Consider the following 14,776-nt stretch of genomic DNA (forward strand, 5'->3'; position numbering starts at 1 on the left):
GATGGACCTGCGACGTTCTGCAGACATTGCACGATTGGCATTTCCCAATTGGCAGATCGCCCGTTGTGCCCACTCAATCATCTCTTTTGGATTCACAAGGGCAGAGGCCTCCTGCGCTCTATAACCTAGATCTAAAATCTTGGTGAGAGGTCCAAGCAGGTCTAACATTTTATCTTGACAAGATCGCCAAGATCTATCAAGGCCCTTCTTCGGGTCCTTTGCATATTTTTTCAAATATGTGACCATCATGGGGTCAACCTCTGGTGTCTCGGCCAAATGGGCAGACAAATCAGGCCTCGGGCACTCTGAGCGCAACCTGGCCCGAACCGAAGCTTCAAAAGGTTGGCGAATATGGGCCTCAATGTAGGAAGCCACAGCCGGTGAAGGCATCCATGAGGAAGAGTTCGGATGAACGATGTCTGCAGGCTCGAAATTGAGCACCGGAGGACGCTCCGGGGCGTCCACAAAATGTTCCTTACAGACACGTTTCTTAGGGGGAGGAGAAGCATGGTCTGAAGAAGCGGAAGACTGTGCGTTGTCCGATTCAGCATCGTGTATAAAAGTAGTTGTGGATGGCGCAGTCGCCAAACTCTTTGCCAGAAGTTGAAAGTCAGTCTTATGAGGGTTAACAGGCGATTTCGCTGTTTTCTTGGAAGCAGGCAACCAGCCCTGCTGCTGCGCATAGAGATTCAAGTGACGCTTTAAGGGGTTAATAGCACGTACTAGCGCTTTGTTAACGGATTGTTGAACACCCTTATCTAACTGTTCAACCAAATCCTGTTCCAAGGAGCCTTCCTCCTCATCAGCATAATAATAGTCGTCATCAGCGTCATCATAATAATCAGCCATTCTACACCAAGGTAGAGATAAATTGCCCACAAGACGACTAGAACAATATGGAGTGTTGAAAAAACACAAGTCAAGGGGGAGTGTTGAGACCCCAGAGCAGGCTTGGAAGAAGCAGGAACAAACCTGACTTGCCAAAGAATAAAGCGTGGAGGGAGCCAAATCCTGCACAATATAGAACACTCTAGGCAGAGCCTATGCCACGAAAAAACAACCAAAGCCCTCAAAAGACCTCGGTGTCCGACGGGGTTAATTCCGGTGACAGGCTGTGGGCAAGACGTCAAAACGCCGTCACTCAACCAGCTGAGGAAACACCAACAACCGGAAATGGGACAGCGCGCATGCGCGACTGTCGCCTGCCACCGAAGACCGCTGCAAGAGCGCTCGCGCTCCAAAACAAAACGGAACCCCTGCTCCCGCTCCACTAACAGCGCGCGAGCAGCTAGGAAGCGCTCGGGCTAAGAAAACGGAGGTGAGGCACACGCTCCGACAGCAAAGTAAACTGCACGCCAGCAGCGGCAAACAACACGCGCGAAGATACAACGGAGACAGAGCCCCAGACGCGCGACCAAAATGCGCAAAGGCAAAGCTAACAGTAAGCAACAATGCACAAAGCTAATAAGCAGTAACAATATGCCAAGAGAGTAAATATAATGCACTTAACTGGCTGCGGAGCAGCAAAGAAAGAGGAAGACAGACTAATGTTGGGACCTTTTATACACTACACTCTATGGTTACTCCCTGGTGTTCATGGGAAATGTAGTTTTTTGGTTATTTTTATTGGCTGCTGAGCATTTCATTAAAGAAATGAGAAAGCATAATCGGAGCCTCCTGTCCTGACATAGAATTAAATCAGAAAAAGGAGAGGCGAATTTTCAACAGGCACACTCCAGAGAAGTGGACAAACCGAACGGATTCCTCATATCACTTGAATTGCCTATGATATGACGAGAAAGCTGCACTATGAAAGTGTGCTCTAAAAGTATATAACTATCCACAGAGCATCTGTTATAACAAAAGGTGCAAACACTTTCAGAGTGATTGCGAAGTATTTTCATCTATTCCAAAGGACCATTTATTGCAGTGTTTTTAGAGTGTGTGTCCGCCCCGTCAAAATGTGTTGTAATACACAATAAAACCAGTGAGCAAGTAAGAGCACACCGTTCTTTGTTGCAAAGGATGCTAAGAGGTTAGCTGTGCATGTATATGTAAATAGTGCATTACTACATGCCTTAAGATAGAAGATATATCATTGTTTCCCAATCTAACAAGATGACTATGGTTGCAATTAAAAATCGAAACAAAACTATGAAAAATTATTTAAAGGCAACGAAATGAAGCAGCGCGAAAATATCACTAAAAGCGTAATAGAAATGTCGCATTGTTTTGTTGCAAAAAAATCCATTTCTATGCCGCAATATCGTGGAGGGGCTGAATCTTCGCTGGCAGGACCAGTATGGATGTCACGCCTTTGCAGACCCAGCACACGGGCCGCGCTCAAAAGGGTCGGTCCAGATGTCAGTCGTGACCACGCCGTGATAGGACCGAAACAAGAATTAACTCTCATCACCAGGAGACCTACATTATGCTGTTCACCTTCCTCCCGTCCAGAATGGGAGACGACAGCAGCATAACATGTACGGCCAAGACATGCTGTCATTACCCGGTACGTGGCTAACTGACCGCAATACCTCCAACCGAACTAGACGCGCTCAAAACTGAACAGTACCCGCCAACTAAAGGAGGACGGCTCGGACTAAACCGCTGTCGGACTCCACAGCCAACCAGCACGTCGGAATTGTCTGTGGCGTGCTAGGATTGGTTAAGGTGCCTTCGCTGCTCCAATCCTTGGTCACCGTAACGTTAGTAGTACGCCCCACACTCAGACTACTCCCAGAATTATGTTCGGCTTCTGGATTGGTTGTTATGAGACCCGGAAGTGCAAACATGACAGACAAATGGCATGACAGCCGTTGAAAGAGCTGCAACGGACAAACAGCATTGGGTAGAATGCACGGGCGGCCAATGTAAGTGGCGGACAAGTGGTTTTCCTAGTCTCTGCTTTCATGCTTCATCTGGAGATTGAATGCCTCAGAAGGTAAGAGTGTGTGTAATGCAGCTGAGGAGAGTTTTCAGTTGATAAATCCGACGGTGGTTCAGAGCTCGTCCGAGCTCAATTGTAGTGTGCAAAATGTATTTAAATTATGTTACTGCAGTGGGCTTGGGAATGAGTGCCTGACAGAGTTAATGTGTTGTTACTGCTGCCTGGCTAGATTTCCCGAACCGAGGAGAGATGGTTGTCATGGATACGCGTCGCGCCTGGGAACGTTATTGTTATATCCTGTCCCCGGAGGCCACCGTTAACAGTAATGGACGAAACCCATGATGCAGTATCGTCATGTGGATGACAAGTAGCGCTGTGACATTAAAGACAGTACACATAGACAATGGGTATATACTGTGTGTGGGAGAGCTCCTCCCAAGACAATTTGGGGACACCTAGTGCATTCTGCAACACATTTGTCATTATATAATTAATTGTATTCGTTTTTAGACCACAGTAAATGATAACATTACAGTGCACCGGGACAAAGCAATCTTTATTGGGCTCTTCGTTATCCCCTCACTGCTATCCTCCACAGTGCCTCTCCTCTCTCCATAGCCTCTTGCTCATATGTATTTCATTTATAGTGCCTCTCATACCAATGTACGGAGTAGGAGCATTTTACATCACCGATATACACACATGCAATGGTTCATACAGGGAAAAAATCAGTGTATGAAAATGTTACATAAGACAAAGGTATTACAAGGTGTAGGTTTCACATGTCGTCCATAAAGGCAGGCATGTTTTTAAGAGTACTTGGTCTGGGGCAGCACAAAACTCAGGATTCAGAAGGGAGCCCAGTGGTTAGAATTTACTTTACGTATAAGAATTCATTTTTACCCAAACAAACCCTTTTTAGCAAAATTCGGATAATGAATGAGAGGGGTTGGAAACATATTTTTCTAACAAGATTACGATTGTAATTTATGAACAGCACAGTAACAAAAGGATCTCTGTGTCAAAAGCAGTAACCCACTGATCTATGCTCATAAAATACTGTTCTGTGATCTACATAGTACACGCTCTTTGTAGCACGCATATTAACCTTCTGCGCTGCCTTAGAGGAGTCAAAACTTCTACTAGACAAAACTCTTATCTCTCTCAAGCAGGCCTATTAATCCCCAGAGTTATCTTGGCAATTTTATTGTTGCCTGAAAGCTGTTGGATATACAAGTAACTCTTAAGTGCTTTTTAAAGCTGCTGCACCATTACAAAACCGCCCTACCCTTCCAGCCTCACAGGGAAATGCCTTGTACAGCCATTCCAGACTTGCACATGCCCGGCACCTATTATCTTTTCCAATAAAGCACAGAAATACACAACTAACAGTGAAATTGTGGATTTATCACCCCTATAAACGTTAAAATACCAGACTTGCAGAACATTTACTTTGCTTAACTTCCCAGGCTCCAGTGTCTATACGGACATATTACAGTGAGTACATAATCGTTTTTTAGACAGAGGCCTGCTCCCTTTTTTAGGGAAGATGAACATTTAAACGTTTTATGGCTTGAATTGTGACGCCTACGAGTATAGTTCCTGCTAAAGACAATATGAGTTGGGTGCAATATAACTAATATTAAAAGGAGAAGCACAAGTCCCAGAATGAAGGCGCTTTTGGCAAAAAAAGGAATGGCTGGTGTCAAGCTTTGGCATCCAATTGTGCAGAGCAAATGGTTTTTCGTTACTTTAAACACAGACCAAACATGTTATTAAAGTAGGTTTTGTAGTGAGCAAGATTGTTTTGCATGAGTTCAGTCAGAAAGAATCACCTTGCCCATTGAAGACACAAAAGGTTTGCGCAAAAATTCCCCCTTGCTTCTACCTGAAACGCTATCCTGATTGATTTTTACACAGCTTTACAGCACACGGACGAGCCCCCTGCCTCCCACTGAATGAGTGCCCTGCAGCCCACCGGACTCCATGGTAGGCTTCCCTTTTTAGGTCGAGCCGAGGCAGCGCGGGGCATGCTGTTTTGGAGTATAGACTTGAAGCCTCACCCACTCTCCACCCTCAACCGCAATTTTCCATTGGCTTGTGCCACTGTCCTTCGTAAATGATGGCTTCCGATTCGTTTATAGGCTTGTTAGTCCCCCCCCCCTCCTTAGTACCACCTTGTTGCAATCTCCCAGGAAAACTTTTTATCACAAATGAGCAATTGCTGTCGCTTACCAGGTCTCAAGCATTCCCTAAAAACAAGCAAGATGATGTGCCTGGTCCTTAAGTAATTTTTTAGTTGTCCCTTATCGGACCTCAGGGTAACTGGTTATCCAAAGATATTGAATTGGACCCCTCGCTTACTTGTCGCGACATGCTTCATCATAGGCATCTATCCACACCCGGGTAAGATGGTACTACCCGGGGGGACTCAACCAAAGGTGTAATGGGAGTTCTTATATAAAGCAAAAGCTGGTTCTGCAGGGAACCAGAACGTGATCATAAAAATACCTGCAGGTATACTCCAACACTATGTTTATTAAAGAGGTACCTATAAAATGCGCAAAGTTCGGGGTTATACTGACTATAATCTGTTCAGTTGTACTCCATTAAAAAGTGCCAATCTTCATTTGTAACCTCCCATGAAGACTGGCCCTTTTACTTCTGTTGTTACACGGTATGTCTTATTTAGTCTGTAAGCACTATTTTCTTTAATGAGTTTCTCCGATTGCAGGCACAACCTGCTTTCCTGCAGCATTCGGTACAAAAGGGGGTGGTGATGGACGGAGTACAAAAGGGGGTGGTGATGGACGGAGCATCTGAATCAATCAAACACTCACACCCAGTCAAACGATCTGGGTTTAATCCATCACCGTTCTTTAGCCCACTCTGCCACCCCAGTTCAGACATGGCTATATGCAAATCAGTCTGACCCTGTGCCTCATGGGAACAGTCCAGCCCGAACTGCCAAGCCATGTCTTCCCTGGACCGGAAACAAGCTTCCGAGGACCGGTTTCTGGCAAGCTTATGTCCAATAGAAAGCCTAACCCCAGCCCTAGTCCCAACCCTGGTCCCAGCAGCCAATCATGCAGAAACCTTAAACCTAACTAATGATGCTGTCAATACCGCAACCTGGACGAGTGGGTGTTATAAAGCAGCTCTCAGTACCTTTTGGTAAAATGGTCGATGTGGGTAACATGGCTTTTGTCAATGCCTCATTTGGTCAGGGGCTGTGTTCTACCGTTAGGTGCTGTTGATATAGGGAATTTAATAGGTCTGTCGGCAGTTCGTCACACTGTAGCAGTGGGCGTGGTACTGCTGCTGTCAGAATAAACAAGTAAGAGCCGGTGAGGGAGAAAAATGTTTAAGTGATTTCTTTCACAAGGTCACAGGGCGAGTTCAGGCACAGAAGCAAGCTGATGGTAACTTATACATCAGTTCCCGCTGACAGTGTGTGTAGAAAAACCACGGACCATGAAGGCATGGGGGGCGGGGGGGGGGGAGCCAGAATCAGTGAATCACTCAAACGGAGAAGCACTCCTATTTATTTTCTTGTTTTGTTTCAAAAACTCAAACGTAGATTAATTTAACACTTTTTACCTAAGCGTGCTATAGCGGGGACACGTTTTGTCTACACCATGCCTTATTCGACCACCCTGATATGATTCAGAAAGACTCGGCTACCATGCACTGTTGCTAATGGTAGTTACCTGCTCAGTTGCACTTTTAAATAAAAAAAGAACCTTTTACCCTGATACGAGTCAGAAAGACTCGGCTACCGTGCACTGTTGCTAATGGTAGTTACCTGCTCAGTTGCTCTTTTAAATAAACAAAGAACCTTTTAACAGTATACTGTCATACATTATTCTGTTCAACCCTTCAAAATTATAATCTCTTCTAACTTCAGCTTTTACTCATTCATCATTTGTGTACAAAAATAGAAATAAGAATGACATATTCATATTTATTCAACAACACATAATCATCAATCTAGAGTTCAGGAATTTGTTCTGATCTTTCATCCTTCCAAGTATGCCCAGAATGAGCCAGAATCACCATGACCACTTGCTTGCTTGTTGGAAGATTGTTAGCTGAGAAAGCGATTGAATAGGTGATTGTTGCTTTTAGTGCCTGACAGCGTAAGTAAGACTGTACCAATGAATCGCCCACCCCCAACCTTTTAAACATGGTATAAGGGGGCAACTGTCAGGGCTCCTTTTAATAAGAGTTTGGTATGCCTGCTCTCTCCTTAGGTTGTAAGACCTGGGATAATCGTACTGGTTTTGGCTCCTCATTTGCTAAAAGTTGGTGCAATATGGCAGCTACCAATGCCTTTGCTGGTAGGGTAAAGTAATTCCAAACATTTCATGACGGTCTATGCCATATCTTATACACTTCATACGAGGAGGGTGCTGGCAATGCCTCTGTTGACAAAGGAGGGAAATCTAGCAGCTGCAACTGCCTCAACTAGTAATGGGTTGTTAAGATTAGGCGTTGCTTAATCTGGTAAAGGGGGCAATCCTGGTGGCTCAGTCGATTTAATGCATCTTTCCATGGATCTGCGTTTGACTTCATGGTCACTGCTTCGAACCTCTTCACGTCCACTTAGTCTTTGGTCCTTTAGAAGTCAATGAAAACTAAAAACAAGCATTTGCAATGCAGTAGGTCTCCCATTTAACCCCTTAAGTGCTGCTGACGGCCAACGGTCGTCAGCAGCGCTACCTCCCCAGTGCTGCGCACGACCATTGGACGTCCATTCAGCACTGGTTCCAATGGACAGCGCAGCACTGGGGAGGGATGTTTACACGCAGCTAAGGTGTTAAGAAAGTTTGAGCTATTGGCAAAGCAATAGCTTAAACTCTCGCGAATGTGAGACCTATTGCATTGCAAATATTTGTTTGTTTACTAGCGCCGATGCGGCGCTTTAACATTCATGGAGGCCGTGCCCCTTTCTCTATACAAGCCACACCTAAAGAAAGGGATGTGGCCAACATTAAATTGAAACAGCAGCATGGGGTGCTTTTGACACACAAAAAGTATCCGTTTGTCAAGTTGACAAACGGATGGATTTTAAGCGCCTATGCTGCACTTTCACTTTCATAGCGTCTGTGCACCTTTCTTTAGACGCAGCTTGTCTAAAGAAAAGGGCGCTGCCTCCATGAAAGTGAAAACGCCGTATGGGCGCTAGTAAATAAACAAAAAAATAAATAAGCGCTGCTGCTATAGTTAAAGAGGACCGCCATTAGTAAATAAAATAAAAGGGGGCAGCCTGCTACAACGTAGTGGGTGGAATAGGGGAAAATCAAAAAACAAAATGCACACAGCCAAGATAAGCAAACGTGTAAAAAGACAAGGAAAAGGTTCAGTCATTACGGGGAGTAACCAATGCATACAAGGTGGTACTAAGGGTGGACTAACAAGCCAAATAACAAATCTGAAGCCAGTGTTTATGGAAGACAATGACTCAAGCCATTTAAAAATATGGGCGGAGAGGGCACAGTGCTTCCAAGCCAAACTCCAATACAGCATGCTTCGCAGCAGTGCTTGCGCTGCCCAGGCTCGACCTAGTAAGTGCCATTGACCTGGGTAACAAACATCTGTTAGTTTACCACAATGCTCTTCAGGATGAACATGCGGTTTACAGATACCTGTTCTTTTATGTATATGTGTTAACTCTGTGCAACATGAAAAAAATCCATTAATCTGTAAACACAACATGGACTGAGAAAGGGATGTGAGCGCTGTCTTTGCCCCACGGGTGAGATCTAGTTTTCTAGTAGGAAGAGGGTGCTGGTAACATTTGTCATGTTGCTTTTGCCACTTGGAAGGACCGATTCAGGGCTGGTAAATGAGGTGAGGGGATTGCCCCGGTTACTTACCGGTAATCTTCATTACTCCGAGTCCTAGTCTTCTTTGTCACAGTAATTACTAATGAGCATCCTGCTCCCACAGAAACTCCAAGCAAAAGTTAACATACTAGTCTCCCTATCCCTCCAACATGGCCCCTAGTGGCAACCACCAATCACATAAAAGGATACAAGATCCACATCACAACCTGTAAACCAAAGCCGCATACATGAAACCACAACAAAGAGCCGGAAGGGAAACTATACTGTGGCGAGGAAGACTAGAACTCGGAGTAATGAAGATTACCGGTAAGTAACCGGGGCATTACCTCCTCGTCCGTCTTCCTCGCCACAGTAATTACTAATGAACAGATACCAAAGCAATATCAGCTTTATGGATAGGAAACACATCCCACACAGGAAAGGCAGTACAAAAAAAAAAGTCAGTGACCATAACGGAGAGAGACGCACCCCAAGAAACCACTGAGTACAGGATCAAAGAGGCAAAGGCAACCGAAGCATCCATCTCAAGACGGTAATGAGAAAAGAAGGCATGAGGGGAAGACCAAGTGGCCGTCCAGCAAAACACCCATGGAAACAACCTGAACGGCGGTTCAAGAAACCGCAACAAAACGAGTAGAAAGCCTCTGAATCGGACGAGAGGGAACCACCGACTGAAACAGACACCAAAAGGATAGCCGACCAAAGCCACCGACGGAGAGCGGAGAGCCGGCAGCAGTCCCAACGGAGCAGCCAGAACGACAAGCAACAGACCACCACAGAAAAAGCAGCAGTTCGAGACAATAACACACCAAAGCATGCTACACAACCAAAAACGTGCAAAGGAGTCAATAGGCAGCATCACCAACGCGGACCGACTAAACAAGAGCACAAGCAGGCACAAACGAAGGAAGAGCACACAAGAGCACTCAAACCCTCACAACAGCAAAATCAGCAAGGCCCCCAACCCCAAATGATCAAAGGGAACCCTGAGCAACGCACCCAAAACCAACGGAAGGTGCCACAGGGAGGAGAGAACCCAGGACAAGGGCGGAGAAGTGCCAGAGACCCGAAAAGACGAGTCATCAAAAGCCCCACAGACACATGAGGTAGACCAAGAAAAAGCTCCAAAGGAAGCCCCTCATGAACAAGGAGGGAAGAAAGGGCCAAGCCCAAACAACACCGACCCCCAAAAACCAATCAGGAGCCAAACCATAGTGCAGACCCCAAATAGCAGAGGAGACCCAATGCGTAGTGAAAGACAGTGCCAGTAGAGGGGCGACTGCACAGCGGGAAAAGACCCGCAACTCCAAACGAACAATCATGCAGGAACAGGGAACACTGCAGAAGAGCCAACCAAGAAGGAGCAATGACCGGAACACCGGAAGAGGAACCAGAGGGCCCAACAAATGGAAATGAGAGGAACACCAACGTCCAACCAGGACGCAATGCCGCCATTATATGGAACGCTTCACGAATTTGCGTGTCACCCTTGCGCAGGGGCCATGCTAATCTTCTCTGAATCGTTCCAATTTTAGTATATGTGCCGCTGAAGCGAGCACTACCAACAACAGAGGAAACCACGGGGGTCGAAGCCAACCCAGGACCACCAGAGGCACCAATGCCCCATTACACCCAAACCACTGCACAATTGCCGAAATCAGGGGAACAAGAGGCACGCATACAACAGGCCCCTCGGCTACCGGAAGGACATCGCAACCATCCGCTAAGCCCATGGTCGGACACCCAAAACACCACTTCAACGGCTGGAATACCATCCAGAACAGAGAAAAAGACCCCTAAGGAGGGAAAGATCCCGTACAGACAGTCCGCCATCACAATCCCTCGGCGCGGGAGAGATATCGCAGACAGGGAGTCCAACAACGACCCAGTCCAGGAACAACTGAGTCGACAGAGGAAACTGAGGGAATGAACCTCGCAACCCCCCCCAAACAGAAGCAGAACAGGACAACATCAGATTACGTCCGGATACCAACACGATGAACCACCAACAAGGCAGTAAACGTCAAGCGACTCAACCAAACAGCCTCCTGTAAACGGAGAAACAAGAAAGCAGAGCCATTGAGCACCAGCCTCGCATCCAAGAGTCGTCCAAAGTAGCCCTCCTCCCCGGGAAACAGACAGGCACTCGCAGTGATCATCCAAGAGGGAACAAACAGAAACAGACGACACCCTAATAGATAACCGACATCCAGCCATCAACCATGAACCACCCTCTCCATAAGAGACAAAGGGAGAGGAGCCCAAGGCACCACCAACAAGTAGGCGGTCCGTATACCCGGACCCCCAAGCAAAGGCACATTGGAGGGCAAGACCCCAACACCAGGGACCAAAAACAGACGTCAGAGGCAATGACAGTGCAAGACGCCGAAACACCAAACCCAACAGCGCCCTAAGGGAGCCCCAACGTACATCCGATCCATAGAAGGAACAAGGAAGCAAGAGAACCTGTGACCCACGAGGACCAGGCAACTCCCATGGACATGGAGCATAGCCCTACGGAAGCAGGGTCTGAAAACGTGCCACTGTAGGAAACAATGACAGCAGTAGCAGGAATTGAACCCTTGACTCATGAGAAACTAAACCACCACAGGTACAAGACATGTAAATGTAAATGTAGTAGTATTTGTATAGCGCACCGAATTGACCCCCAAAGGGGTATCTCAGGCGCTTGTACGCATACCTCTGTGGAAACCTTCCTGGCTTTTCCTTGTGAAGTGCCCACTCCTGGACACCCCCAAGGTGAAGCCAGACATCGTAGCGTTGGTGGGGGCCGTTGTGGAGATTAAGCAAGCTATTTCCTAGAGTTGCAGAGTGGTACCCATTTTTTTTTTTTAAAGTAATTTTTATTGTAGACACACTTTACACAGGCCAATAGTCGCACATATTCAGCATCATTCACAGTGCTATAGTCAGGTTCATCCACTTCTCGTGTACACAGCCTGCAGGCCCACATCCCGGGGGCCGGGCGGCGGCAGTAAATTCGCACCCCCATGCCTGGTTGTTCTTCCTCAGGAGTATGGACTCGGATTTGTGTGTGTGCCTACTTTTCCGTCCTCGCCTTAATGAAACCCCGAACTCCCCCCCCCAACTTGCCCCTCAGTCCCCAAACCCCTTATCCCTCCCCCCCCCCGTTCCCTCCTCCCCCCCATCATCCGCTCGGGAACCTCCCGTTGTGTAACTCTAACCTCGGGTTCCAGGCTTTCTCCTCCATCGGTCCTATTAACACCAGATTATTGTACTATGCTGACCCCTGCCACGTCTAGGTCCTCCCCGTCATTCTCTATCCCACTATCCCTGAGGCCTTGTACCATTACCTCCCAGGCCGTTGCTTGTTCTAGCGCTCTCTCATTGGCTGTTCTGCGCGCCATCTGATACCTATGCGTGCTATCACAGGCCGCCCACTTCAGGAATTCATTGTACCACCTCCTATACGTCGGGCTCGCCCTAGCCTTCCAGTTTCTGGTTATCTCGCGCTTGGCTACCATCAAACCCATATCTATGAACTTGCTCGAGAGCTTGTTTTTGGGGGTGTGCGGAAACCAATGCAGGATGCACGCCGCTGCATCAAAGTCAACAGTCCGGTCCGTCACCTCGTTCATGGATTCCCCCACGGCTCGCCAATAGTCCGATAGGGCCGGGCATGACCAGAGCATATGCACCAGCTCGGCTCCATCTGCCGCGCAGCGGGGGCACCTCGCTTCAGTCGCGCCAAAGTATCTCAGGATTCTCCCAGGGGTCATGTACGCCCTGTGCAGTATGTAATAATGGATAACTTGAAAACGAGCATTCCTCGTGCTATTGGGCGCCCTCCGCACCAGCTGCGCCCACGTTGTGTCTGGGATGGGTTTACCTAGGTCAGTTTCCCATTTGAGTTTTAGTGCATCGAGAGGCGGCTGGTGCTCGTGGAGCATTCTGTTGTATAAGCAAGATACCGCTTTCACCGTTCCCGCCGCCATCATGGTGTATTGGCACGCCATGGCCGTCTCCGGCTCCGCCAGTCCCGGTCCCCAGTGCTTCTGCATTGCTCTCGTCACAGCAGCATGAAGGAGATAGCCCCCGCGTGGGAGGTCAAAGCGTTCCTGGAGGGCCGAGTACGGGAGGAGCTCCCAGTTTTCGAAGAGGTCCCCTACCACCTGTATGCCTATCTCCTCCCACTGCTGCAGTCGGGACCAATCGCCTCCATGGGGCAATGCTGTCAGCATGCCCAGTGGCATCTCCGGGGCATAGGGGTGCTGAATCCCTGCCCGCTTCTGTGCCCTGTTCCAGCAACGCCGAAATGTATCCTGTTCAAGGGACAGATCCCGGGTGGCGAGTTTCTGTCCTAGCGCAATATAGGCTAGTATGTGTCGTGGCGTGCCCCGCTGTCGTTTATCCTCCGGGCCTCGGTAAACCCGAGCCACCTCTTGCGTGAAGATCTGCAATTGGGCAGCGAGATAATAGAGCTCGTAGTCTGGGAACGCCAAGCCGCCCTCATCTTTCGGGCGGGTGAGTGTCGCCAGCGCCACTCTACATCTGCCCGTCCCCCATAGGAATGAGGTGAGCTGGGAGCGAAGTCGGCGGAAAAAGGAGCTGGGGATCCAGATCGGAAGCGTTCGGAAGAAATATAGCAGCCGCGGGAGGGCCACCATTTTCAGCAGCGCTATCCTACCAGCAATGGATAGCGGAAGTGTGGCCCAGAACGCCATGCTACCCTTCAGCCCCCTGACGCATCTCTCCACATTGCCCTCGAATAAAGCCGTCGCTGTGTGGTAGACGTATACTCCAAGATAGTGGAGACAAGTCGGCTCCCAATGAAGCAGCGGCCTGTGTTCTGGGCGGACCGCGTCCTCCCTCAGTGGGAAGAGGCTCGTCTTCGCCCAGTTAACTCTGAGGCCCGAGAGGTCGCCAAAACGTCCTAGCAGCTCCTCCGCCCCCTCAAGCTCAGTTGCGTCGTTGTCCAGGAACAGCAGGAGATCATCGGCGTACAGCGAGATAAACTGTCGCCCGTCATCAGTTTGCACACCTGCGAAGTATCGCCCCCTGCGGGCTTCCACAGCCAGCGGTTCGATCGCTAAAGCGAACAGTAATGGGGACAGAGAGCAACCCTGCCGGGTGCCCCTCTCCACTGGGTATTGGTGGGACACCAGGGATCCAACCCGCACCCTCGCTACGGCCGCCGTGTAAAGCACTTGCGTCCACCGGATATATCCTGCGCCCAGCCCGAAGCGCGCCATAACTGCATATAGATAATCCCACTCTAGGCTATCGAACGCTTTTTCTATATCGACCGAGAGGGCAAGTGGAGTTCCATTCCCCTCCCGCAGTTCTTCCATGAGTCGGATAAGCCGTCTAATGTTCAGTGTCGTGTTCCGGGTAGGGATAAAGCCGTTCTGGTCCTCGTGGACCAGGGCGGTCATGTGCGGTAGGAGTCTCGATGCTAGTATAGAGCTCAAGATTTTATAGTCGGCCGTGAGCATCGAGAGCGGCCTATAGGAGGCCGGACTACTACCTTCTCTGCCAGGTTTCAGTAGCGGGATGACTATCGCTTCCCGCATCGATGGGGGGAGGCGACCCGCGGTCCTTGCCTCTTTGTACACAGCCAGAAGCCGCGGCGCTAAGGCGTCAACATATTTGCCATAAAACTCGATGGGCAGGCCATCTATACCCGGCGTCTTATAACGGGCCATGGACTTAATAGCTGTTCGGATTTCCCCTAAGTCGATGTCCCTTCCCAAGTCCGTCGCTTGCTCGTCTTCTAGGCGCGGTAGGGTAAGGTCATCCAGGAAAGCCTCCGCCTCCATTTCCCGGTCGCCCGGGGTGCTACTATAAAGCGTCTCATAGTATCGCTGAAAGCCGTCCACTATGGCCGACTGGGTGTAGGACAAATTACCCCCCTCCCCGGCAAGTTGCAAGATAGGGGAGCAGCGTTTCGTGGGGTTGGAGAGCCATGCCAGCAGAGTGCCCGATCGGTCGCCTTCTACATGAGATCTTAGCATGTATGCTCGGTAATCGTAAGCCCGTAGTCTTTCCACTTCAG

The 14,776-nt window shown here is 48.7% G+C and overlaps 1 protein-coding gene and 1 non-coding gene across 9 annotated transcripts in view; one reads left to right on the forward strand and one right to left on the reverse strand.

Moving 5' to 3' along the window:
• The first annotated feature begins 2,774 nt into the window (after positions 1-2,774).
• CCP110 (centriolar coiled-coil protein 110) overlaps positions 2,775-14,776 on the forward strand; it is a 429,539-nt gene continuing 417,537 nt past the window's right edge. For 3 of the 8 annotated variants that reach the window (XM_086940775.1, XM_086940778.1, XM_086940782.1), the window contains exon 1: positions 2,792-2,944. The gene's annotated coding sequence lies outside the window, so the exon portion shown is untranslated. Of the gene's footprint in view, positions 2,945-14,776 lie in introns of all 8 variants that reach the window. The other 5 variants (XM_086940776.1, XM_086940780.1, XM_086940777.1 and 2 more) reach the window with 4 other exon arrangements.
• LOC147684896 (U6 spliceosomal RNA) lies at positions 10,192-10,298 on the reverse strand. The gene has a single exon (XR_015300789.1). It is a non-coding gene; the product is annotated as a U6 spliceosomal RNA (small nuclear RNA).

Source organism: Lissotriton vulgaris, chromosome 10 (genome assembly GCF_964263255.1).
Source record: "Lissotriton vulgaris chromosome 10, aLisVul1.2, whole genome shotgun sequence".
NCBI classification, from domain to species: domain Eukaryota; kingdom Metazoa; phylum Chordata; class Amphibia; order Caudata; family Salamandridae; genus Lissotriton; species Lissotriton vulgaris.